Raw genomic sequence first — 27,320 nt, 5'->3', positions numbered from 1 at the left:
CGATCCGGTGGGAGGTCATAGCTATTTCGTAGGCCTTGAACCATTGTTGGATGTCGTCCTCTCGGAAGTATTCTCGAACGACATCCTTGGGAATGTGTACCTTCTTATCTGTTGCTCCTGGGGTGCGGGGTTGCTCGGCCACCCCTGATTCCTTGTTCTGCTTGCGTAAGTCTATCTCAGCTAATTTGCGCTCATGTTCATATCCCAGTCTTTTTTCCTCGAGCTCTCTTTGTCTCTGTTTTTCCTCTCTTTCTTCTCGGAGCCTCAGATGTTCTAAGTTCAGTTTCTGTTCGGCCAACTTGAGTTCACCATCCATTTTGAGCCGGGCCATTTCTAGTTCGTGTAGTCTTGTTCTTTCTCGTTCCTGGATCTCGTCTTGCGAGAGACCCGTTCTTCGCTCCTCGGGAGCCGTGGTGTCTTTTTCTACTGCTGCGATATTTTGGTCCGGGGGTCTGACAGCCCCGGTTTCTGCCCAGGACTCCAGGGCATGCTTGAAATCGTCTTTGGTACTTAGACCGGTGGTAGCGATACCTAGTTCGATGCAGAATTGTTTTAATTCACGATGGCTGTATTCTTCCAATTTCTCCATTTGAAATTTCTTGGTGGATCCGCTTTCTTTGGTTGTCATCGTGATTTCGTCGTGGGGTGAGCTACTCTCTGTACGATTATGCGGTGATTCGGATCGCGCCGCTGGCCACCAATGTTAGACGGACCGGGAGGGTCGGCCGAGGATAAGGGGAGAGGTCTCCAGGGAGAGCCGTCTCCAGCGATCGTACAGACAAGTAACTTCCCCCCCCACAGACGGACACCACACAAGGATAAGGTTAAACGATACTTTATCAGCAATTCTTCAAGTACGGTCAAATGATACAAGGAGGTCTGGACTCAGGGGTCCCCTCGGTTCTGGTCTCTGGTTTGGGAAAGGGGTAGCGGGACAGTCTTGTTACCAATTGGGTGGAGGAATAGCTCTCAATCCTCGAGCTCGGCGTTCTAGATGATCGGGCCGCGGCGGAGCCAGCAGGTCCCGAGATGATTGAAGGTAGCGACGGTCCGCGGCGGAGCCAGCAGGTCCCGATGAAGATGGTGGTACAAACGGTCCGCGGCCACGCCAGCAGGTCCCGACGACGATGAAGGTTTATGGAGGTTGCGGCAGCGCCAGCAGGCAGGACGATAGTTCGCAAGGCAGGGCTACGGCAGCGCCAGTAGTCCGTCAAGGATGAGTTCTTCTCTGCGTCTCTCGACTCCAGGATACAACTGCCTTCCTGCTCTGGAGCTGCCCCAGTTATAGGGCTGGCGCCCTTTGATGTCCGGACCCTCGCACTTGGAGGTCGGGGGGTCCGGGATGAGGGAGTCCAGACACCCAGCAGGGGGGTGGAGCCAGCGCCCGGGGAGGCTGGGGGCGATCGGCACCTGGCGGGGGAGAGCCATCGACACCTCTTTCTCCCATTGACCTGCCAAGTAGTCCGCTCACCTCCTGGGTGGATGGTGGTGCCGGGATGTCGGAGGCCTGGCCAGGCCCAGGGTTAGGGTCGATCGGAGGCCACGCAGCCTCGTGGTGCAGTGTCCAAGATGGCGCCCAGGTCGGGCGCGAGGGCCGGTAGGGGATCGGGCCCAAGAGGTCGAGATGTTCAGAGGCAGGGGTCCCGGAGGGGACGGAAAACGTGGAGGGGTGGCGTGTAACACTTGAGGAGCCGGGCTCGGGCCTGGTCGTGCAGAGGGGGAGCGGGTCCTTCATGTGGCCTGTCCAACAGTCTTGGTGCGGTTCTTCTTCAAAAACATGGTGGTGTGGAGAAAACCATTGCCTTTGCGTCCAGACCATTGACTGTATCGGAGTTAAATTATTCTGTAATCGAACGGGAAGCTCTTGCGGCTGCTTGGGGGGCAAGTTATTTTAGAACTTACTTGTGGGGTTCCCGATTCATCCTTCGTACTGATCACAAGCCCCTGCTCAATGTCTTAGCTCCTGGGGGTACTGGGAAGGGCTCACCCAGATTGGCCAGATTAGCTTCTCGTTTACAGGATTATCAATTTGAAGTGGAGTTTGTACATGGTTGGAGGAATGTCCAGGCGGATTGTTTATCTCGTCTTCCTGTGCAGTCTGTTAAGGTGCAAGATTCTTTGGATGATGTGCCGGATGATGCTGTGGTTGCCTTCTTACAAGATGTTTTGTTCTTGGGGGAGGGTTCCTTTTCAGCTGAGGAGTGGTCAAAAGGCATGGAGGAGGATACTGTCGAGGGTCGAGAAGGGAGAGTACTGTTGAGCCTCCGGTTAGGCCCTTTCTTAGGGTTTTGAGTTAGTTGTCTCTGTCTGGTAAGAATGTGTTGATGAGGGGTGATAGTTTTGTTCCTCCTAATTCTTTGAGGAGTAGGATCCTTAACCTGGCTCACGAGGGTCATTTGGGGGAAGACCCTCACCCAACGACGTGTGAAGGAGAATTTCTGGTGGCCTTTGATTGATTCTGATGCTGTGGATTGTGTAAATTAAGTGTAGTTTTTGTAAGGAGGGAGAGAACCTGTTTTTCGCAGGATGGTTTTGCTGCACCTAAGTGGTTATTATACGATTTTTAACCTGTGGGTATTTTATTTATTGTTTCGTTGGCTTCTAATGATTTTAATTAACCATATACAATAACGTTTACCAAGAATAGAGGCGATCCCATTTGTATTCTGAGCAGATGTACTGTAAAGCTGTTCTACAAGCTTTCATGACATTAGTTAGCTATGCTATCCAAGAGGGTATGTTTCTCAATGATCAGAATTCACAAGTGCAGCTTTTAGCAGTGCAGATAGTTTTTAACAGCTGTTTCAGAGCTTTTACATCTGCTGAAATTAAGATTTTCCCACGGAAACTTTCCCTGCAGTTTAATAAGAAGTTTAGCTAGCACCATACTCCACAGCCTTACTTCCAAGAGGACGAAACATTACGTACAATTCATTGACATGGTTGAAAAAATATCGTAAAGTTCAGAACAGCTGGTAAACCAACATGAATTGCAGAATGACATAATTTAAGGTGTCCGTAGCAGGTGTCAGTGCCAATCTTTCGAAAGGGAAAGATTTCGAGCCCCTGTTATTTCCTTGAGGAATCCTGACCATGTTTTTTAAATACTTTGGGGTGCTTTTTGCAGAATTCGGCGCACCTGTAAAAAAAAAGTCTTCAATGTGTGTGGAACTTTACGATTTGACACAAAATATTTAAATTACTCTGCAAAAAAGTGACAAATAGTCAAATTTTCGAGACGGTCTATTGATTATGAATATAAAGGCCTCAGCATTTTTTTCATACATAACACTGTGATCAACGGACAATTTACCCAAACGTGGGTCATGCTACTTTTTTGCAGAGAAGCTTAAAAAACAAATATAGCCGGCCTGCTACAAATGCGCATTTTTTCCTCAGAGGAAATGAATGAGTCAGCTATTGTGCAGAATGAAAGGTTTGAGGCTGGCCAGGGCGTTGGCCAGAAAGCCTTCCCAACCTGTGTGCATGTGATTACTTATGCTTCAGGAATGGAGCAGCACTATTGTGTCCCGAGTGCAAGGCCCGCCAAAAGACAGCATTGGTTTCACTAAAGACCACGTTCAAAAAACAAGCCATGGTAACCATGGCACTTGGAAGAGAGATTATCTGGAGGGTGAGGGATTAGGGTCATCCCTCTTTGTGCCCTCCCCATTTATCAGTTTAGAGAAGCGTATTTTAACGTTTTAACATCTGGAGATCCCCATTGAATCACCAATGGTAGCCAGGGACCCTTCTGAAGCAATTTTTACTATTTAAACCAGAAAAGAATATACAGAAACAAGTATACATTAGGCAAGTGCACACTTTAAGAACTACTTTATCTAATTCACACCCCAAAAAAATACAGAAATTGTAATGGGAAGGTTCAAGCTTTACAACTTTTAGTATTATTTCTAAAAGAAAAAGCAATATGCTAGACTCTAGCATATCACTTAGTCTCCTTTGCTCCTCGTCCATGCTCTCTTATTTGTCGGTGCAAACCAGTGATTCTTCAGTTGAGGCCACCAATCACCCATACTAGATTCCATTTGCTGTACTTGAGCTGCTCCCACCAATCAAGATAAGGGTACCGCCTTAATTTTTAGCTCCCAATATTAAATTCCTTCACATTTATAGAATGTTTCAAATGATTCAACTTGAAATTTTGCTATTTCATGTACAAGTACTTTTTTAATCTTTTTCCAATAATATTTAATTTTCTAAAGTGTCACAGACACCCTGAGTAGCCAAACGGGTCCTCAGAGGTCCATGGACAACAGGTTAAGACCCACTGGTTTAGAGAACCAACATATTTTTGATGTAAATGCATTTACAATTTCTCATCACATGTGCAAGGCATCAGTGCCGCTTTGGGCGAGATAGTAGCCAAAAATGTGAAATACTCACCACTTTCAACCAAAGCTCTTAACGCACAAAGCAAGCCATTGCAACCCTCCCCAGAAGAGCTCTCGTGTCTTTCCTCCAAGCATATGCCAATTCATCCATTCATCCTTCCATCCACCTATTGATATCCTCCATTTCACATTTACATTCCATCATCCATATTTCAGTCTTTCACCATTCCATCCCTCCATCTGCTCATCCATATCCACACCTATGCATCAATCTCCACACCTATCCATCCTTTCATCCACCTATCCATCCAACCCATCCATCCTTTTATCCATCATCCCTCTTTCACTCATCCATCCACTTTCACTTTCTCTAGACTCCTTTTCTCTCATCCATCCGGTCACTCAGCCATCCAGCCTTCACTCTTCCACCCACCCGTCCATCCATCCATCCACTCACCAACCCATCTATCCTTTCACTCATTCATCCACCTTTTTATTCAGCCATCCATCCTCCCTTTCATCCATCTTCTCTTTCAATCATCCACGCAGTCTTACCATCATCCATCCTTACACTGATCCTTCCATCATCCACCCACTCATTCATCCATCTTTTCACTCAGCCATCCATCCTTTCACTCATCCATCCACCATCTTTTCACTTACCCATCCATCCATCTGTCCATCATCCATCTATCTATCCACCACCCTATCATCTGTATACCCTAACACATCCATCCATTCATTCATCCTTTCAAGTTAATTATGATCTTTAATGTGCCGAGTTGCAGACAGAAGAGACCCATCAAGAACCCCAAACCCCGTTGTACCTGATAAAGTGGGCAGTTAACAGCGCCTGTGTCTGGGCATACCATAGTGATCCATAGAGAAAGCCCAATTTGGCAGGACAAATGAAGCCATAACCACAGTGACAAACTTATTCTGGCTCCACGTCTCAAATGCAAGAGGAGAGTTAATTCCTGTCAATGTGCTAGTGCATATAAGCAATTTCCTAAAGGGAAATTTAAGTTCCATTCTTCATAACCATGGTACTCAGTTGGAAACTGCAGGCTGCGGTTTTGTTGTCCTACATGACAAGGGAAGCATGTCGTAGCTGTACAGTACCTATAAACTCTGACTAGGGATATGGCAGAGTTGTCATAGACAACAAAACCTTGACGTTACCACATCATACACACTTTGAGGAGCAGTGTTCTGAACACAATACACAATGAACAAGTGCCATCTTTAAACACACAGCCCATGTTCCATATGGTGTGGAATGGGATAAGTTATTTACTAAGTTCTAGGAGATACCCAGCACCTCGTTGAGACGCTTGACGGACAGTTCTATAACGTGGCCCTTATCATGGTGGCGCACTTCTCTGATAAGACCATCTGACTCCACGATGTACAAGGCATGACAGATCGAGATTATTAACGTTCAACTTTACTGACTGCCCTGACGAAGTTCTAAGAACGAAACGCGTTGGCTGTTGTTTTTAAACTTTGGATTTATATCATTAAAAACTTTTGCAACAAAGGAACTGATTGAGCTTCATTATTACTGCTTGGATGTCCTGGTAGTGCACAACTCCATTATCGTCAGCAAGTTATTTACTGTGCCAGATAAATTCCAGTATCTCAGGGTGATATATTTACCAGATTTGTGAATTTTAAACATGAAATGAGGTTGAATCGGTTTTTAACACGTTGAAATACAGTCCGTTTTCTCACTAATACATTTTGACACATATGTTCTGCTAGAACGCATCAGGGAAATATTATGTGTTTGAGAGAAGCATCACACAACTTGAAAGTGAGAACTATCTGCAAACCTCTGTTTGCACAAAAATAGGAATTTAGCCCTGCATTTGTGATCAAAAGCACATAGGAAAAGTAGGCAAGGAGCCAGGCTGTATTTAGCCCCAAGGATCGTTCCTCAGCCCCACTCTGTTCAACATCTACATGACCCCTCTCGCTGACATCGTCAAATTCCACAGACTAAACATTATCTCCTAGCGGACACTCAGCTTGTCCTCTCACTCACCAAAGACCCTTCTAACACAAGAACCAACTTACCAAACACCATGACTGACGTAGCCAACTGGGTGAGGGACAGCTGCCTCTAACTAAACTCAGACAAAACTGAGTTACGGATCTTTGGAAAGAATACCTCTGCATGGGACCACAGGTGATGGCCGAATAGAACTCAGACCCACACCAACTGACCACGCACGCAGCCTCAGCAAAATCCTGGACAGCCATCTGACCATAAAACCACAAATTAATGCAGTCACCTCCTCCTGCTTCCATAATCTCTGCATGCTTCACAAAATCTTCAGATGGATTCCAGTAAACACCAGAAAGACTGTCACACAATCCCTCGTCACCAGCAACGCTCTCTACACTAGTATGTCCATCCTCTCCTCAGAAGACTCCAGACAATACAGAACGCGCCAGCCAGACTCATTCTGGACCTCCCCACGTGTACCCACATCTATCCTCACTTCAGAAACCTCGACTGGCTCACTCTCCAGAAAAGAAACCAGTTAAAGATGCTTGCACACGCCTACAAAGATCTTCACAAACAAGGACTGTTGGAATTAGGTAGCCTGGCCTAGGGCAAGACTAACATTTAGAGGCACAGTGTAAAGGTTGCAGACCACCCAAAAGTAACTTCACGTAATAGCACTCAAAAAGGAAAACACTACACCAAAATTATATGAAAATACGTTCTGCTTTATATAAATAATCTTCTCTTTGTTGTCAAAATTTACAGCTTAGGACATTTCAGGATATTGTAGTTTCAGCAATTAAACTTCTTAAACTTCTAAGCAAATTATCAGTTAGATTCCAAATTACATTTCATTCAGTTGTCTTTAAATCAGAAAATCTACTTCCAAAGAGGTTCAATAATACAGTACACTTGTCAATAGAGTAATAATAACACTTCCAATTGGTTATCTAAACTCAACGTTCAGCATTAATTAGGCATTTTATCAGACTCCAGGATCAGCTTTAAAAGTTTACTAAACAGTGCCCAATACTGGTCTCCCACAGCACCAACCTCCCTCACTCCTGATTCCCGGCAGTTGAATTATCTGCTCAGTCTACCATCCAAACGATCTAAATCAGGTTCAGCAATTTTCATCTGTAGGCTCCCTCCTCCTTCACTGTTATTTTATAACTGACACCTCTCAGAAATTGAGGTAGCTCCAACTCTAGAAGGTACTCTTTATTCCCTCCTTCGCTAAGATTTGCTCCCCTCCCCTTTGGGTGACACTCCTTACTTGTAAGCAGATTTATCTGCGGTGACAGGGAAAGAACCCGCTTCACAGGGGCAGGGGAGGACTCAGCGCTGATATCGATCACCAGCCTCCCGGTGCACCTTTCTCTCCTCTCCCGCTCGCGCTGAATTCGCTGGTAGCGCTCAAGCGGGGAGAGAGATCTCAGCAAATGGTTGGCGGCTGGGCTCCTCTGCACCCCCTCTCGCTCGCGCTCGCCTCACAATGGGGCGCTCGAGCCGAAGAGAGGATTTACCGCTGCCTCCGCTGCCAGGGAAACTCCCGGCGCCTCTCCACAGAATCTCCGAGGGTCGCGCTGATCACCCGGGCATGCGCGGAGCTCCTTGGCAACTCCACCTCCGCTCCCGCCTATCTCCGTGGGTCGCGCTGATCCTCTGGGCATGCGCGAGGCGCTCGCAGGACACTCCGCCTCACAGCTCGCCTCCGCTTCCGCCGTCTCCCGCGCAGGCTCCGCAGCCAAGACGCTGCCTCCTCCGGGCCTGCTCGATCTTAGGCCCCTCCTGTTCAAGGGAGTGTAATCGCTAGGGGCATGCGCGGAAGCGCTTCCACACTCAAAAACCTTGGGGATGTTTACTATGACGCGGCCGGTGCCCCCGGGGTCCTACAGACGGCGAGGACAGCGCCGCTCCAGTAAAACCGGCACCCTTCACTTCCCAGGCGCCTCCTCAGTTGTATTCCAGCGCCGATCTCTCCTGGCCCTGGCTTCCTCAGTGCCTACTGTTCCTCACAAACACCAGGCTCAACACTGGGCTGAAACTATCTTCTCCACAACGTTGGTGAGTGAAGCACTGCCAGGGGGGGGCAATCCGGGAAGTCCTTCAGCCAGAGCGTCCTGACAGGGGTCAATAGGGCTCAGGTGTAGAGGTGGGCTTCCACCTCAGATAGAACAATCTCCTCAATAGAAGAGGGTAGTTGGGAGGGATTGGTCAGGGGTTCAAGGGGGAACGTCTCCCTGTAGTGGCTGTCTGTCACAGGGACAAACTAACTGCTCCCAGTGCGTCCTCCTCCTTTCACCACTGCCTCACTCCTCCACTCTCTGGTCAGCACAAAATGGCTTCCCTGCATTCCGCCTTATATAGGCTGCCCTTCAGTGGTCCAGAATGGACCAGAAGGTTCTGGAATGCCCTATGTTAGGCTATGGCCAAGTTCTGTTGGTGACAGTTGGGGCAGTTGGTGGCCACCATTTTAGGTGGTGCCAACTTTCCTGTCAGAACAGGCCTCTGGGCCTAAGGTAAAAGATTATGAGGGGGAAGAAAACACCTATCCCCCTGACCAACACCTACAAAAAGTCAGTAGACACAAAAATTAACAAGGGTATGAGGGGCAAAAAGGGGACAAAATAAATAAAAATTAGGAGGGACTTCGCCAAAAAGCCAGACAGGTCTAACACGCGTCCCCCCCAGCTGAAAGTGGGGAGAACTACCCAACCCCTTGGGAGTCCTCATCACTAAGGCGGAAATACCTGGAGAGACCGTCTGCATTGGCGTGGTCCACTCCAGGCCGATGTTCCACCCGGAAGTCCATTCCCTGTAGGGAGATGGACCACCTCAACAACTTGGGATTTTCCCCCTTCATTTGCATCAGCCAACGAAGGGGTCGGTGGTCGGTCTGAACCAGGAAGTGCGAGCCAAAGAGGTATGGCCGCAGCTTCTTCAGAGCCCACACCACCGCAAAAGCTTCCCTCTCAATGGCACTCCACTTCTGTTCCCGGGGAAGCAGCCTCCTGGATAAGAAGACTATAGGTTGATCCAGGCCCTCTTCATTGAGTTGCGATAACACTGCCCCAATGCCATGTTCTGATGCATCCGTTTGGACAATGAACTCCTTGGAGAAGTCTGGGGCCCTCAGGACCGGTGCCGCACACATTGCCTGTTTCAACTTTTCAAAGGCTTGCTGACAAGCCTTTGTCCAAACTACCCGTCGAGGTTGTTTCTTGGAGGTGAGCTCTGTGAGGGGCGCTACAATAGTGCCATACCCCTTCACAAAGCGACGGTAGTATCCTGTGAGGCCCAGGAAAGCTCGGACCTCAGTCTGTGTCTTGGGGGGTTCCCAGGCCATGATTGCCTCAATCTTCGCCTGCAGGGGCTGCACAGTCCCCCTACCCACCAAGTGTCCAAGGTACACAACTGACCCCTGCCCAATCTGGCATTTGCTGGCTTTGATGGTCAATCCAGCTTGTCTCAGGGCCTGGAGAACGGCCTGCAAATGCTGCAGATGGTCCTCCCAACTGCTACTGAAGACAGCAATGTCATCCAAGTAAGCAGCAGAGAAACTCTCCATTCCAGAGAGGACCTGGTTCACCAGCCGCTGAAATGTGGCAGGGGCGTTCTTGAGCCCAAAGGGCATCACACAGAACTGGTAGTGTCCCTCAGGCGTGGAGAAGGCTGACCTTTCCCTTGCTCCATCTGTCAAGGAGATCTGCCAGTACCCTGAAGTGAGGTCAAAGGTACTCAGATATTGGGCAGCTCCTAGCCGGTCAATCAATTCATCCGCCCTAGGGATCGGATGAGCATCAGTCCTTGTCACTGAATTCAGTCCTCGGTAATCCACACAGAACCTCAGTTCAGGTGTGGTGCCTGGTGGTGCGGCTTTTGGCACGAGCACCACCGGACTGGACCAAGGGCTGTTGGAAGGTTCAATTACTCCCAGCTCTAGCATCTTGGCAACTTCTCCATGTATGCTAGCCTTCACCTTGTCAGACAGCCGGTAGGTCTTGGACTTCACTGGTGGGCTGTCTCCTGTGTCCACATCATGGGTACACAGGTGGGTCCTTCCCGGGACAAGGGAGAACAACGAAGAGTACTGCTCCAGTATCTGGCGGCAGTCCTCCCGTTGCTCAGGAGTGAGAGTAGGAGAGAGATTCACTCCCTCCACTGACCCATCCTTCTCTTGGGACGAAAAGAGATCTGGGAGAGGTTCGCTTTCCGCTTCCTCTCCCCCGTCAGTCACCATCATCAGCATGACTTCGGGCCTCTCATGGTGGGGCTTGAGTCGGTTGGCGTGTAGCACCCGTAGGGGCTGTCGAGGGGTCTTAAGGTCCACCAGGTATGTGGCCTTACCCTTCTTTTCCAACACCTCAAAGGGGCCTGTCCAGCGATCCTGGAGGGCGCTAAGCTCTCCAGGCTCCATCACCCACACTTTCTGTCCAGGCTCCAGTTCCACCGGGTGAGCGTTGTGGTCGTACCACTCCTTCATGACTGCCTGGCTGGCCTCCAAGTTGTCAGAAGCTTGCTTCCACAACTTCGCCATTTGGCTCCTGAAGGCCAGCATGTAGCTCACCACATCCTGGGGGGGTTTCCTGGGAGATTTCTCCCAACCATCCTTCACCAGGCTGAGAGGACCGCGTACAGGGTGCCCATACAGAAGCTCAAAGGGGCTGAAGCCCACTCCCTTCTGGGGCACTTCCCTGTAGGAAAAGAGTAAACAGGGTAGGAGGACATCCCATTTCCTCCGCAGGCTCTCGGGCAGACTTCTGATCATGCCCTTCAAGGTCTTATTGAACCTCTCAACCAGTCCATTTGACTGGGGGTGATAAGGAGTGGTGAACCGGTAGGTCACTCCACACTCCTTCCACATTGCCCGCATGTAAGCTGACAGGAAGTTGGTCCCCCTGTCGGACACAACTTCCTTGGGAAATCCCACTCGGGTAAAGATTCCCATTAGGGCTCTTGCCACTACAGGTGCAGTGACTGTCCTCAGAGGTATTGCCTCTGGGTACCGTGTGGCATGATCCACCAGTACCAGGATAAACCTGTGACCAGCTGCTGTCGGTGGATCCAAAGGCCCTACAATGTCGATGCCCACCCTCTCAAAGGGCGTGCTAACGACTGGAAGTGGTTCCAGGGGAGCCTTTAGCTTCACCCCTGTTTTCCCACTGGCCTGGCAGGTTACACATGTCCTACAGTATGTGTCGGACGCCACTTTCATTCGAGGCCAGTAAAAGTGGAGGACAAGCCGGGCAAAGGTCTTGTCCTGACCTAAGTGTCCTGCCAGGGGTATGGCATGAGCCAGTTCCAAAAGAAAGGCTCGGTACTGTTGCGGGACTACCAAGGCCCTTGATGAACCAGGCAAGGGTACCTTGGGTTCACTGTAGAGGAGTCCATCCTCCCAGTAAATATGGTAATGTCCCGTAACATCACCTGCTGCTTGGGCTTCAGCCTGTCGCCTCAGTCCCTCAAGGGTGGGGCACTCCCTCTGCCCCTTACAGAATTCCTCTCTGGTAGGACCTCCCTCCACATGCCACTCCGCAGGGATGGGTAAATCCTCCAGAGAGTCTACTTCCCCCTCCACGGACTCCTGGTCCACCACCGCAGGTGGCCGATCTGTCTCATGGGGTGTGGAAGCCGGAGCAGGCTTTCTCTGTCTCCGGGTCTGTCCCTTCTTAGCAGCGGGTTGGGCCATTGTTCCAGGCTCCAACCCAGGCGAACTCCCTCTCCGGGCAGTCGCAGACCGTGTGCTGACACAGGCCCAGTCAGGTGTACCCAGCATCGCAGAATGCGTCCGGTATTCCACCTCTCTCCAAGTGTTGTGTTCCATGTCATTCCCCAACAGACAATCGACTGGCACGGCAGGGCTTACGGCAACTCGAAGTGAACCTGCAACCCCCTCCCACTCAAAGGGAACCTCAGCCACTGGATAGTGGCCCATTCTGCCGTCAGCCATCGCGGCGGGGTGGAGTACATTTGGAACAACCTGCTCTGGGGACACCAGCTGACTTCTCACCATAGTCATGCTGGCTCCTGTATCCCTCAGAGCCTCCCCTCTCTGGCCATTGATGGTAACCCATTGCCCATACTTTGTAGTATTTGGGGGCACCTGGATCTTTGGCACCATCTCCCGTTCTCCCAGGGACACTAAGGTGACACCCGCCCACTCACCCCCCTTATCTAAGGGCAACTCCTCCCCGAGCGCTACACTAGCTACTCCCGGTGACTTTCCTCCGGTGGGAGGGGGTGGTCTCTTTGGGCATCTGACATCTCCCTTATAATGTCCAACGCCACCGCATTCAAAACAGTGGAGAACCCTGGGCTGCTGGCTCTGGCCAGGATGAGGGTTCCGGGGCGGGTTTGCCATAGGGGTGAAACCTGCTCCCTTCCCTTGGAAGTTATTTTGGGGACCTTTAGAGAACTCTTTCTTTTTCTCCCCCCCCTCCTTCTTCTGGGGGGCGCCCTGTCCGGCTTTTTGAGTTTCCCCTCCAGTCCCCTTGGTGGACACCCGGGTACTTGTCCAGATGTCCGCCTCCTCTGCAAGCTTCCGGGGATTAGTCAGCTTGCTGTCTACCAGGTGTTGGCGCAGCTCGGGAAAACATTTCTCGAGGAGGTGTTCTCTCAAAAACAGATCATACAGCCCCTCATAATCTTTTACCTCACTGCCCTTGACCCAACCCTCTAAGGCCTTTCTGGCGTAATCAAGGAAGTCCACCCAGTTCTGAGTTCCCATCTTGTGGCTCCCCCTAAACTTCTGTCGGTACCTTTCTGGGGTGAGCCCGAACTTCCTCAATAACGCCAGCTTCATGGTGGGGTAGTTTGTCTGTTCCTCTGGATCCAGGGCCAACAAGGTGTCCCGACCAGCAGGAGGCATGTACTTGTACAAACTACCCCCCCAGTGCTTCTCCTGCACTCCATGAACCTTTAAAGAAACCTCATAAGCGGCCAGCCACTTAGCAACATCATCCCCCTGACTGAAGCTCGCTATCAGGTCCTTTGGGATATAGGGTTTGGACTCCCTGGCTAACTCTTTCGGTTCGCTGCCACCATTCCTAACAGGAGAGGACCCCCGTTGTAGACTTTGGAGCTCCAGTTCCTTCAGCCTAAACTCGTGGACCATCCTCCTCTCCTCTTTCTCCTGCTCCAACTTAGCCAACTCCCACTTTAGCTGTCTTTTCTCCCTCCTATCGGTGAGCTCGGCTTCGGTTAGGCTTTTCCCAGAAATGCTACTGCCCTTTCTGGAATAGGACACTGGTCCGGTGAGCAAGTTTTCCCCCTCATGGCGGAATAACTCCTCCACCCCCCCTTCTGTGCCCTGGTCAACCTCTTCATCCTCCTCCTTTGTCTCTTGGTGTGCCTCCACCCAGGCCCTAAGGCTAGTCTGGAGCTCCCCCTTCCTAGCACCATGTTTGAAAAAGACCCCCATTTGCTGGCAGAACATTCTCAATTGGGGCACGGAATAGACTTCCAGGTTTTCCACCGCAAACTCCATGGTGAATCTGGCAAACCTGGATACACACCAGAAATTTCAGAGGGGTGAGGGTAACCTAAAACCAACTCCACCCACCACCAGGAATAAATTTAGAAAAAACAAAAAGACTAATTGGGAGGGCCGCAAGGAGAAAACTCCTGGTGTAGGTTGGGTGTATTACGCCAAATTACTAGTAAGTAGCTGCAACCAAGTCCGCAATCCCACCGCTAGGCACCAATATGTTGGAATTAGGTAGCCTGGCCTAGGGCAAGACTAACATTTAGAGGCACAGTGTAAAGGTTGCAGACCACCCAAAAGTAACTTCACGTAATAGCACTCAAAAAGGAAAACACTACACCAAAATTATATGAAAATACGTTCTGCTTTATATAAATAATCTTCTCTTTGTTGTCAAAATTTACAGCTTAGGACATTTCAGGATATTGTAGTTTCAGCAATTAAACTTCTTAAACTTCTAAGCAAATTATCAGTTAGATTCCAAATTACATTTCATTCAGTTGTCTTTAAATCAGAAAATCTACTTCCAAAGAGGTTCAATAATACAGTACACTTGTCAATAGAGTAATAATAACACTTCCAATTGGTTATCTAAACTCAACGTTCAGCATTAATTAGGCATTTTATCAGACTCCAGGATCAGCTTTAAAAGTTTACTAAACAGTGCCCAATACTGGTCTCCCACAGCACCAACCTCCCTCACTCCTGATTCCCGGCAGTTGAATTATCTGCTCAGTCTACCATCCAAACGATCTAAATCAGGTTCAGCAATTTTCATCTGTAGGCTCCCTCCTCCTTCACTGTTATTTTATAACTGACACCTCTCAGAAATTGAGGTAGCTCCAACTCTAGAAGGTACTCTTTATTCCCTCCTTCGCTAAGATTTGCTCCCCTCCCCTTTGGGTGACACTCCTTACTTGTAAGCAGATTTATCTGCGGTGACAGGGAAAGAACCCGCTTCACAGGGGCAGGGGAGGACTCAGCGCTGATATCGATCACCAGCCTCCCGGTGCACCTTTCTCTCCTCTCCCGCTCGCGCAGAATTCGCTGGTAGCGCTCAAGCGGGGAGAGAGATCTCAGCAAATGGTTGGCGGCTGGGCTCCTCTGCACCCCCTCTCGCTCGCGCTCGCCTCACAATGGGGCGCTCGAGCCGAAGAGAGGATTTACCGCTGCCTCCGCTGCCAGGGAAACTCCCGGCGCCTCTCCACAGAATCTCCGAGGGTCGCGCTGATCACCCGGGCATGCGCGGAGCTCCTTGGCAACTCCACCTCCGCTCCCGCCTATCTCCGTGGGTCGCGCTGATCCTCTGGGCATGCGCGAGGCGCTCGCAGGACACTCCGCCTCACAGCTCGCCTCCGCTTCCGCCGTCTCCCGCGCAGGCTCCGCAGCCAAGACGCTGCCTCCTCCGGGCCTGCTCGATCTTAGGCCCCTCCTGTTCAAGGGAGTGTAATCGCTAGGGGCATGCGCGGAAGCGCTTCCACACTCAAAAACCTTGGGGATGTTTACTATGACGCGGCCGGTGCCCCCGGGGTCCTACAGACGGCGAGGACAGCGCCGCTCCAGTAAAACCGGCACCCTTCACTTCCCAGGCGCCTCCTCAGTTGTATTCCAGCGCCGATCTCTCCTGGCCCTGGCTTCCTCAGTGCCTACTGTTCCTCACAAACACCAGGCTCAACACTGGGCTGAAACTATCTTCTCCACAACGTTGGTGAGTGAAGCACTGCCAGGGGGGGGCAATCCGGGAAGTCCTTCAGCCAGAGCGTCCTGACAGGGGTCAATAGGGCTCAGGTGTAGAGGTGGGCTTCCACCTCAGATAGAACAATCTCCTCAATAGAAGAGGGTAGTTGGGAGGGATTGGTCAGGGGTTCAAGGGGGAACGTCTCCCTGTAGTGGCTGTCTGTCACAGGGACAAACTAACTGCTCCCAGTGCGTCCTCCTCCTTTCACCACTGCCTCACTCCTCCACTCTCTGGTCAGCACAAAATGGCTTCCCTGCATTCCGCCTTATATAGGCTGCCCTTCAGTGGTCCAGAATGGACCAGAAGGTTCTGGAATGCCCTATGTTAGGCTATGGCCAAGTTCTGTTGGTGACAGTTGGGGCAGTTGGTGGCCACCATTTTAGGTGGTGCCAACTTTCCTGTCAGAACAGGCCTCTGGGCCTAAGGTAAAAGATTATGAGGGGGAAGAAAACACCTATCCCCCTGACCAACACCTACAAAAAGTCAGTAGACACAAAAATTAACAAGGGTATGAGGGGCAAAAAGGGGACAAAATAAATAAAAATTAGGAGGGACTTCGCCAAAAAGCCAGACAGGTCTAACAAGGACCATCCTACATCAACTATCGACCGAATTTCCATCTTCAGTCAAGACACCTGCACTCCACTTCAATTGCCCTCGCAAACGTCCCCTGCATCCATCGCACCTGCAGCGGGGGCGAATTCTCCTACATCGCCACCAAAGTTTGGAATGACCTCCATCTCTTAACACCACCCTCCCTTGAAAGCTTCAGAAAGAAAATCAAGATCTGACTTTTCAACACAGGAACCTCGGCACCCAGATACCGCTAGGAGTGAGAGCGTTTCACTATATAAATGATTGATAGTTTTTTTAAGGAAAAGAGAAGTGTGATAAAATCTAAGATTCATTTTCAACACGAGAACTAGTATATCATTATCTCAACCTATTTGGAACCTCCTATGGTTCTTCTTCAAAAAAGGTAAAACAGCCTTTTCACAGCCTAAAAGAACCTATTAGTAGCTATGTCTGTGGTTTTCGTACAAGGTTCTCTAAGTGTTCCCACAATAGAAAACAGAGTTCATGGCTCTCCGTGCACTGTATCAATTACAAGCCAAGTGTTAAAATTGCCTGAAACTTTCCTTGAGTTTTCTCAACTAGGTCAAGTGGTGTGGAAATCCTACAGCCCGGTGCCCAGGACATATTGTTTGGGGTGAAGGACACAATGTTTTTATGTTTATTTTGTCCGTGGGACAAGTATGCTCAACCCCCTTCAGCAAAAAACCCTTTGGCTGCCAGATTACACTACCACATTATGGATCAGAAAAGGCAATTGACTGCAGTTAAGGGAATAGTTGCTCCCATATGTGAACACTGTTCGAACTTGTATTTAAGGTTCATTCATACAAAGCCTTTATCATTAGAGTGAGCACTCTAAGGAAATGTAAGTTCAGCCTGCACTACTGAGTGATAAAGTAAAAAAATGTGTACACACGTTTGCAAAGTTTAACAATATAAGACTATGTATAATGCGTTTAGGATCTCTCTGATTATATGCAAATATATGCAAAAGCTTGAAAGCAAGACCTATGATTCTTTGCCAACAAAATAAAATAGTAAACAAATGCAACTAGGAAACAAGCATTTTGCTAAACTGCTGTGAAATTTTAGGTACCATTTCTTTGAAGTAACCTTTATCAAGATGTGCTGTTGCAGGCTAATATTTCCCAAAAATATTCCTAATGGAAAATCAGTGTAACCAGCTGCAACAAAATTATAGGAAACATGAAAATTAACAAGCATAGTCAAAGTCAATAGGTATGACTTTGGTGGTCAGCCTTCTGGTTATGTCAATGCATGCCTTGTTTTGACATGGGTTTTCAAAAGCTTTTTTATTGTGGGAGCTGCTGGACCCTCATCATTATAACCAACATTGGCAAAAGCAAAAATATTTTTGGTCTAAAAACCAAACATTGCCACAGCAGTTCCTGTCACTGAACAACAAATTCAACGAGAGTGTGAGTGAGAGTGAGAGTGAGAGTGCGAGCGAGAGTGCGAGCGAGAGAGAGAACTTTAATTAAAAAACGGCAGATCTAAACAGGGGCCCAAATTTGAAAGAAAGTCACAAAAGTGCACCCTTGGTATATGTCCTTGCAGTAGTGCGGATTTACGGTTCTCATAAATTCACAAGGATTTAGAGAAGTAGGTCAGGAAATTGTACTCCTAGAAAATATTTGTGAACTGCATTTTGGCACAGGTAAATAATCATGTGTAGATTTCCTCATGCGAAAATGTGTTGCACTGTAGCAAGTTCACTTTCTCATTGACCACTTTTTCCCCCAACCCTGGAAGAAGTTTTACCTCTGCCCTTGCTTTGACAGAAGTAAATGCCCAACCTTTCTCTATATGGGAAAATATTGGAGACAAGCGGATGAAAACGTAAAAAGCATGCAAGTTAGTAGGTTTGCAGAGACTCAAAATGGCATTCCAACCATTGGGGGGGGAACTATTGCTTCCACTCCCTCCAGCTTGAGCATGTAGATCTGTGGAAAGGTGGCAAAATAAGGGAATTGCTAGGACTCACACCTTACCATGGTATGAGCTCTGGCATAATCAGAGCTCTTATATAATCAGATTGATGCCATAATGTGTCACTGCACTACATGGCAGCAAAGGGACAAGTGGATTGTGTTACAGGACAAGCAGTTTTATGAAGCAACCTGTCCCATGGATATGTAGATATTTTATTAAATTCTATACCCCTGAAAAAAAGCCATATCCCTTATCTACAAAAAGCTCATCAACAATATGGTGGATCCCTTGACCCGCTTGAGAGCCAAATGGGATCACGATATCGCGATTCTAGATGATGATGAGGGGTGGTAAGCAGCGGTGGCCTCCCCTCGTGAGGTGGCCATCTCCACTCAAAGCTTCTCCAAAGATCCTACTTGTAAGGGCCTCTGCTGGTTAGCATGGGTTATACCCTATGTGGTGGCTGTGTACGACACAGTGGGCAGGAGGGCACCTTTATTCACACTCTCTGGGAGTATGCATTGATCCAGAGGTACTGGGAAAGTGCGGTGCGACTAGAGGACGCACTGGGGCAACAGATCCACTGTAATATTAAGTTGGCATTGTTGAACATCTGGGACCCTACAGACTTGAACTCCAAGGAGCGAATATGGGTCACATTGGGGCTTATGGTTGCTAAAAGGAATAGTGCACGGTTATGGAGGGCTCAGAGCCCACCGAAAATAGTATACTGGGCCAATGATATGGGTTGGTGTATGGTGACAGAAAAATACATTTATGAAGCCAGCAGAGGCCGAACAAATGGACGCAAATATGGGGGCGGTGGAACGTTTACACGGGGGAGATTTGTGAACCTCCGAGAGTCGGAGAAGATATCACTGGTGGGATTTTACACAGCACGATTAATATTGTCAATCTCATGTTGTGATGTGTACAGTCCGAGGAACCATTTACTGTGTTACCTATAATTATAATTTGCTTACTATTGCCCAACCTATGTAACATGCCTTCTTTTCAATAAAAAGTTATAAGAAAAAAATCCACACCCCTGTAGGTCCACACCTTGCACTTAATTTACCTACAAAATACCTTCCTAAAACTGGACTTGAACATAACTTTTTGGGGGAAAGCTGCCAAACCTACCTGCCCTCCACTGTGCTTGCTGGTCTTCTTGCTCCGCCCTCCTGCAGCCGCAGCTCCATTCTTCGCAGCCGCCGAGCGGAGGAAGGGGAAGGGGACTACGACTCCCAGGACCCTTAGCGGCGGAAGCACACGCCATTTCCGCGCCTGGAGGCGCACTTAAGTGCAGTCAGCCCCGGCAGAGCGGGCAACTTGAACATAACTTTTTGGGGGAAAGCTGCCAAACCTACCTGCCCTCCACTGTGCTTGCTGGTCTTCTTGCTCCCCCCTCCCGCCGCCGCAGCTCCATTCTTTGCGGCCGCCGAGCGGAGGAAGGGGAAGGGGACTACGACTCCCAGGACCCTTAGCAGCGGAAGCACACGCCATTTCCGCGCCTGGAGGCGCACTTAACTGCAGTTAGCCGCCGCGGGACCGCTGGCGGGCGCCGGGCTAAGCCCGGGCAAAGGGCGGGCCTTCTGAGGCCCTCAGAGGGCGCACCCCCCTAACATCTACATCATAAGCGCCCCAAGGTATGTTGGTTTCCAACAATTCTTGACTCAATGACACATTTGGACGCTTTGCTGGACCCTCCTATATTTAACAAGAAGGATAAAACGCTGCCCTGCATCTACTTACTATTCTCCTTGCGAACTTCATCGTCCAGTACGGCGCACGGCTTATTGCTTTTCACATTCGCCAAGCCCAACATTAGCCCCACTTTCTTTTGTTCTGACTGATCAGAGTATCATTTATATTGTGATTCTATTAAAACCTTCACTATGTCTACTAGGGGCACCAGAAGTAAAACAGCAGCTGGGGGAGCACCAGTAATAGGCCCTATAGATAATTTTATAACAAGGGCCAATGATGCCATAGATCAGGGCATTTTACTCCTGGAGCGAAGGGTCTCGCAAGACCTAACCCTAGCTAAACGATCATCCCTTGGAACCATAGCATCTGCAATAACACCCATCCAGGCTAGAACTAGCAACATCAGACCCATAACTGACGTTCGTGCCGATATTCACAGTATACCAAACAAGGTAAATTTATTAGCATCAATCCCTCTGATAGACTGATTCAGAACTCAGTATGGATTTGGAAAGAACTCCTAACCGATCCATTAATCCTACTCCTGTAGAAGCAACCACAGACAGTATGAGGCAATTAAGGGGCAGGCGGGAGGGTGCCATACAAAAACAAGCAAAACACACAACAAAGCATAGTATCTCTAAGGTTAGGAAACAGCGCACCCAAACAAAAACCTAGGAAGGGCATTAATCCACACTTAAACACAGGTGGAACAAACGCAACCATAGAGATAGAAAGCGAGGAGCCCCAGGGAAGGTTGCTGGGCACAGAGGACAAAACTGATGCAAACACTGTAAATGACCAACTGCTGGAAAGAATGGGTGAACTTCTTAGCATTTATCTGTCCCCGATAGAATGCAGACTTACAGGCATTGAAAAACAACTAGATGAATTAAGCGTCCCCATTAAGAACATCTCCAGAGATGGGGCGTCTACTGGCGTGGGAGCTAAATTAATCTCCTCAAAACCCATAAGCCCCAAACCTAAGAATCCCCCAGCTTCAATCACAACCACAACGTTCAAAACCCCACAGGTCGCAGGTAAAGGGATACTAACAATCACTTGGCAGCAAATTCTAGCACTAATCACATGGCTATCCCTTATACTACCAATGTAGCGTCAGAGCTAGGGAAGGGCCAAAATATCAAACAGAGCAAGGGGATTCCAACGAGTCAAACTTACAACCCTGCTCAAAATCCTCCCACGGCCCAGCCCGCCCTAAACATAGCAACTAACATGCGGCAGGTCCCCCCACGTATTAACCTGCCGCCTGAATGCGGGGCGTACATGTTGGTCCTAGTTAATGTTTCCAAACTCAGGAAGTACCAAGAAGAAACCCCTACATCCCTCAAAAACAAGACTTTACATTGGCTAATTGCTAATTGCAACTTCCCTATGGAAGGGGCTAGGGAGATTATTCACACCCAGAGAGTGGGCTAGATAGGCCCACTGAGGAAAAAGTTTGAGGGGGACTGTATAACTTTAAAATTTTAAGAACCCCATTGGGCCGAAAAAACATTGGCCAGTGCTCCACTACCCTCACCATGGGAATTTAACACCACCCTGCTCCCACTAGGCTACTTTTACAGGCACCTGATTTCCACTAAGCCAAACATGGCGAACAATTTCGCCGCACCTCACCGGGATCCAAACTTTAGTGCTAGGATCAAGTCCCCACTTTTTTCCCAGAACCAAGATTTTAATTACCTGAATGGTCCCGTTCGGCGCCATCAGGTCCCAATGCCAGCACCCCCTTTGTACTACCCCCAATTCCCAACAATACCCCACTATGACCATAGGGAAAGGTCTTATCCAGCATTCACCCCAAATCAGTATATGCAGCTGAATGAAGTCAGGCCACTATTTAACATCCCAACCCATAATCGCTTTGAATATACTTTTTTAAACCTAGATGAGCAGGACTGACTGAATAAAATGGATGGTAGTAACACTGGAAGCTCAGACATAAGTAATGGAAACAAGGGATACCCACTATTAGCTGAAGAAAGACCAACTCAGAACAGACCAGCTGATAACTTGATTGCCAATGGTGGCCGCCCAGTAATTGGCAATACTAATGAGGAACGACCAACCGTAATGTCAGCCAATGCCACCTGTGATTTACTAACATACGACCACACTGCTACCCCTCTGGCCACATATGAACATAAAACCCCCACACTACCAGAAGATGATGCGAATATAGCGAGGAGCGCTGGGAGCAAGTCCACCAGACATTGTAGCCATTGTGGGTTATCAATTCTCAGCTGGAACGTGGCAGGCTGGAATCCAGGCTTTCAGACCCCCTATGGGCCAAGATAATTGATGGCATAGACATTGTTATGTTTCAGGAAACGTGGGCTGTTGGGAACCTACACAGAGGGTTACCACTGTTTTAGTATAACATCACCCAAACCTAGCTTTGGTCGAGCAGGGGTGGTTTGTTCATTGGGATCAAGATTTTGGCTGGTGGTTCAATCAGGGATTTGTCTAATGGGAATCCGAACATTCAAATTCTTGAATACAAGCTAAAGTCAAAGACCAGGATTTATTTAATCAATTTTTATAATAATGATTTTTATTGTGTACCAAACAAGAACTTTGAGACATTGTCAAAGGTTTTACATAACCTGGAATTCAGCCCACTAACTGATGCTGGGTCAGGGATTTTAATTGGGGGTGACTTTAATGCAAAGTTAACAAAGAATCATGGGACTGAGGATAGGACCCACTTAGACCAGGCGGAACGAAGGGGTACCGAATTAGCTAATATACTAATTGAATTTACCCTTGGTGACGCCATGACAACAGGTCTTAGTACTAGTGCCTCTCACGACCCCACATTTACAAGCAGGGACAGCAGTACTACCATTGATTATATTTTTATGTCGCCTCATTTAATAGATTGTATAGTAAAGTCGACAGTGATGGTGACAACATTCGGCGACCATAACCCACTTATAGTAACTTTGAACCTTGCCCCCAGTCTGGTTTACACAAACCTAAATGGCGCAAGGGATATCACACCCTCGACTGAAGGACTGCGACTAAAAAGAGAGGGGGGTTGACAGTGGGGCAATTCTTGATAGCGTACAAATTAAATACCCGCATCTGATTAAGTCTTGCTCATCCACGGACGGCAATCACCATAGGATAATTGCCGACTTTGAAAAACTGTGCTCAACCATAAAAATTCTCCTGTCAGTCCCGCTACCTAAGGAAGGTAAAGAATCAAGGTGGTTTGACTCAGCCTGCTCACTAGCAAATAAGGAATTAAGAAGGGCACTTAATACCAAACCCAGGTGCAAAACGACTGTCCAGATAGCCAGGAAACAGTATAAAACCAAAATAGCAGAAAGAAAGGCTACACTACTTTCTGAACAGTGGGAATCGCTGGTTACCAGCGCAAATCTGGGAGGCAGCGGGCCTTTTTGGTCCGCAGTCAGGAAAACAAGGGAAATGGGTAAGAAGCTCACACCAATTAGCTGTAACATAACTAGCAGTGTATGGGAGACTCATTTCTCAAAAAACTATGCAGCACCGTCTGAGGAGCTGACAACTCCTACCCCAGGACAATTGCGCGGCCTACAGATTGAAGCCCACGAAGTAGAAATAGCTATAAAAGAGAGCCTTGGAAACAAGGCGCCTGGTCCTGACGGTTTGCCCATTGATATTATTAAGTATAATCCGGATCTATGGGCACCAATTCTTCTTAACCCCTTCGATGCTTGTGACGGAACCATTCCGTCATCAGTCACGGCTGAGCTGTGCTGATGACGGAATGGTTCCGTCACGACCACACCCTGTTCTGGAATGTCCAGCACAGGGGAAAAATTCAAGTAGCAGCCAAGGTGTTAACGTCTTTAACAGCCTACCGAACAGCGGCTATGCCCGCTACTTGGGCAACTAGTACTATCGTCCCATTCTTTAAAAAGGGAGACAGGTCGGAACCATTTAACTACCGCCCGATCTCCCTCTTGGACAACACCTTAAAAATTTTGGGACGAGTAATTTATAACAGGGTACTTGAATGGACTGAAGACACAGACTTACTGGACCCGAGTCAGATGGGATTCCGGTGTGGGGTGGGGACAGTAGAGCAATGCTTGAACCTAAAACTGATCATTGATAAGTATAGTTTTGCTCGATCGTCCCCCACCTACCTTGCTTTTATGGATCTTTCATCCGCTTTTGATCTAGTGAATAGATCCAAACTCTGGACAATCCTACTAAATTACGGGTTAGACGAGCCCTTGTCGGCTTCCTGGCCTATCTCCATACTGACCTAAAAGCTCAGGTCAGAATTGGGATGGGCGGTGAAGTTCCTGGAGCTATTGACATCGGTAGGGGGGTGAGACAGGGGTGCGTTTTAGCACCCTTGCTGTTTATCATTTACATTAATGGTCTATCCAGAAGTCTGAAAAAAGTTACTAGTGATGTCCCGATAATCCTAGGGAAACCCCTACCAGTGTTATTATACGCAGATGATGCGGTGCTCATGGGCCGCACACCAAATGTCTGGGGGTTGGAAAACAGCCCATGTATTCAGCGGGAAGAAAGCCGTTTTTGCAGGAAAATATTGGGCGCTCCAATCTCAACTTGGGATTATATTTGCCATAATGAATTAAATCTTCCCTACGTAAGTGATTTTATCAGAGCCAGACCAGCACTTTTCTGGGTTAGGATCTGGAGGAACAATACAGCTACCCTCACACAAAATATCATAAAAGATTGCTTAAACTGTGATCATGGTATGGCGATTCCATGGCTATCAGGAGTTTTTAAAACACTGAGCGCCGTGGACAGAGGCATTCTATTTTCAGACCCTACCAGGATTGAGCCCAAGGATAAAGTTGAGGTCAAACATGCACTGTATGCACTTTATAATTCTGAACGGATGGGAAGAGAATCAACGAAATCAACTGTCGCAAAATATTTGGGAAATGAATTGTGTAGGCAACCACTCCCGCCCTATCTCTCCCTACCTATGACCAGTTGGGAGAGATCACTTTTGTTTCGTCTAAGAGCGGGCTCAGTAACATTTTTGTTGTCTTTCCCTTTGGGTTACCGACATAGTACAGATTTTAACCCCTGCCCTTGCGATGGTGTTAGTTCACAGGATGATCTGCACTTCCTATTCTTCTGCAAATTTTACTTAAGATATATTAAATGGTTTTTAACCCCATATTTTAAGAAACACAGACCACAGAACCTCAATGCTTCATAGGATGTCTCTGTACTGTACCTAAAGCGAGAGCTCGACCTTTACTGATACTGCACTGCCTGAGTTAACGCATATATAGGTATGCCTTTATCAGATGGAAAACATCCAACATGAGTCCTCTTCACCATACGAGAACGGCTAAAAATAGCAGTGCTCCAAATAGAAACCTCTTGTGAATAAAATAGAATTTATCGGTATTACTTAGAATTCATAATCTGATTATCACCTAGCGCGTACTGGTAAGAGAAGGCTGGTCTTCATAAAAACTTAGCTATCTCGAGCACAGGTTGTCGAATGTTACAAAAAGTCCTCACGGGATGCAAGGTTTCAAGGCATTACTGCTTTCTGCCATTGATGAAACAGAAAGAAATCAGGTTTCACAGATTAATGCATGAGCACTTTCAGTCACATAGAAAAAGAAAAAGAACACGATTGGCAGATAAAAAGAGACGCTTCTCCAACCCCAATTCCCCTTCAAGAAAACCCAATGATTATCCCACAATCCCTCGCGAGTTGAAGGCTAGCGCAGGCTTTAGGTCATCAATTCAAAGTCTTTTACAACCTGTCTACACCTAAACATCCAATATCTGATATCAGCTCCGTGCCGATCACTGCAAACCCTAGCCCATCAGAACACAGTTCCCACGGAAACCTTTCCATGTCAGTGCTGTAACCGGCATCACCTGTTCTACCAAGGCTTCCTGACTCATGACCTAATTTTACCCTTAATATAGGCAATGAGAGCAACACAACAAGTGTATGAGAGAGAAAAAGCAGAGGTGTGAGAAAAGAGTGTATAACACGGAAGGGAAAAAGCCTAAATTGGTTTAAAAAGGGGGTGGGGAGGTATAAAAGGAGAAGAAATTGAGGCATAAATTGAGAGGCTACCAGAATACACAGAAGGAAGTGCGTATGTGAAAAGAAAAAGGAGGACAAGTAACATAGGTAAACGTCACAGGTGAGTCATATGCCCTAGTATCTAGCTAATACATCCCTATCGTATCAATCGTAACTGATTTTGATCAGAGTGCCGAAGTACCGTATTGATTGCCAACTCCCCCGAAAAAGGCGGTGTGATCATCACACTACTACGCTTACCTCTCGTATGCTAGCGGAGGAGGGTCTCACAATCCGATTCTGATCTGCTTTGCTTTCAATTCTAAAAGTATTTAATGAGCTGGGGGCTTGGCAAGCCTATCAGAACGGTAGGGATTACAGACTGACACTTTAAGGGTGGACACTAGGCGGGGCTGACTGCCTGTTCCGCCCAGCAAAGCTTGCGATTGCTCCAAAAACCGAAAAGCCCGTCCCGGAAGTGACGGAAGCGTTCATGACAGCGCTAGCCGACCCGGATATGACTGTTGTAATCCCTGAGGGCCGCTGTTTTTCAGAGTGCGCCGAGACTTTACATTTGTAACGTGTTCAGTAGTCTTCGTGTTTGGAGGTTGTAGAGACACAGCGAGATCAACCGTCCCTTGGTAGAGGGTGCTTTACTTACTCCCAAAGAGCCACGGAAACAGTACAGGGCCGCTGTTTTTCAGAGTGCGCCGAGACTTTACATTTGTAACGTGTAGAGGAGTCTTCGTGTTTGGAGGTTGTAGAGACACATCGAGATCAACCGTCCCTTGGTAGAGGGTGCTTTACTTACTCCCAAAGAGCCACGGAAACAGTACAGGTGGTCGTGTCAGCCTGGCCGCGCGGTGTTTAGAGTAGGGGTATAAGAGGCACTTTAGGAGAATTAAATGGCTGTGTGACACTGGGGCATCACGTTTCCGTTCCTCGGCGTTCTTTTTAACTAGTTTCTAAAGCGTCAGACTCGTTGCTTGAAATGTAGTATCGGAGGACTGCAACATTTTAAACAGGTGGAACACCGAGTTTTGGATTGCGCTCTCGCAGACCCCTAGGAATTTTGCTGCATCAAAGTGGACATTTATTTTTCACCTTTTTATTACACCATTTCTCGGTTTATCCTAGTTTAAAGTCCCCAAAACGTCACTTCTCCTGCCATCAACCTGCTCAGTTACCACCATTCTCTACCGCTGTGACCGTAATGTTTGGCCAAATGGTAATAATTTAAATGCTTGATGTTTTGGAACATTTGGCGGATGCCTATCTTATTGTGTATGCAGTCTGCCCTATGCTGTGTCCAATACATTTTTAAACTATGGCAGCCAGTGCTTAATTTGTAAAACAATAAGTGCCAGGACCCATTCTTTCGTTCCGAAACCTGCGGCACGTGTTATTGATTGTCAGGGTGCCGAATA

At 48.1% G+C, this 27,320-nt stretch overlaps 1 protein-coding gene across 2 annotated transcripts in view; it reads right to left on the bottom strand.

Moving 5' to 3' along the window:
- DTX2 (deltex E3 ubiquitin ligase 2) overlaps nt 1-26,305 on the bottom strand; it is a 634,388-nt gene extending 608,083 nt beyond the window's left edge. Inside the window, exon 1 of one of the 2 annotated variants that reach the window (XM_086954786.1) lies at nt 26,155-26,305. The gene's annotated coding sequence lies outside the window, so the exon portion shown is untranslated. The remainder of the gene's footprint in view (nt 1-26,154) is intronic. The other variant, XM_086954785.1, reaches the window with a different exon arrangement.
- Nucleotides 26,306-27,320: the final 1,015 nt, after the last annotated feature.

This window comes from Lissotriton vulgaris, chromosome 2_1, assembly GCF_964263255.1.
Source record: "Lissotriton vulgaris chromosome 2_1, aLisVul1.2, whole genome shotgun sequence".
In the NCBI taxonomy this organism is placed as follows: domain Eukaryota; kingdom Metazoa; phylum Chordata; class Amphibia; order Caudata; family Salamandridae; genus Lissotriton; species Lissotriton vulgaris.
This window is presented reverse-complemented; position numbering and strand designations above follow the sequence as displayed.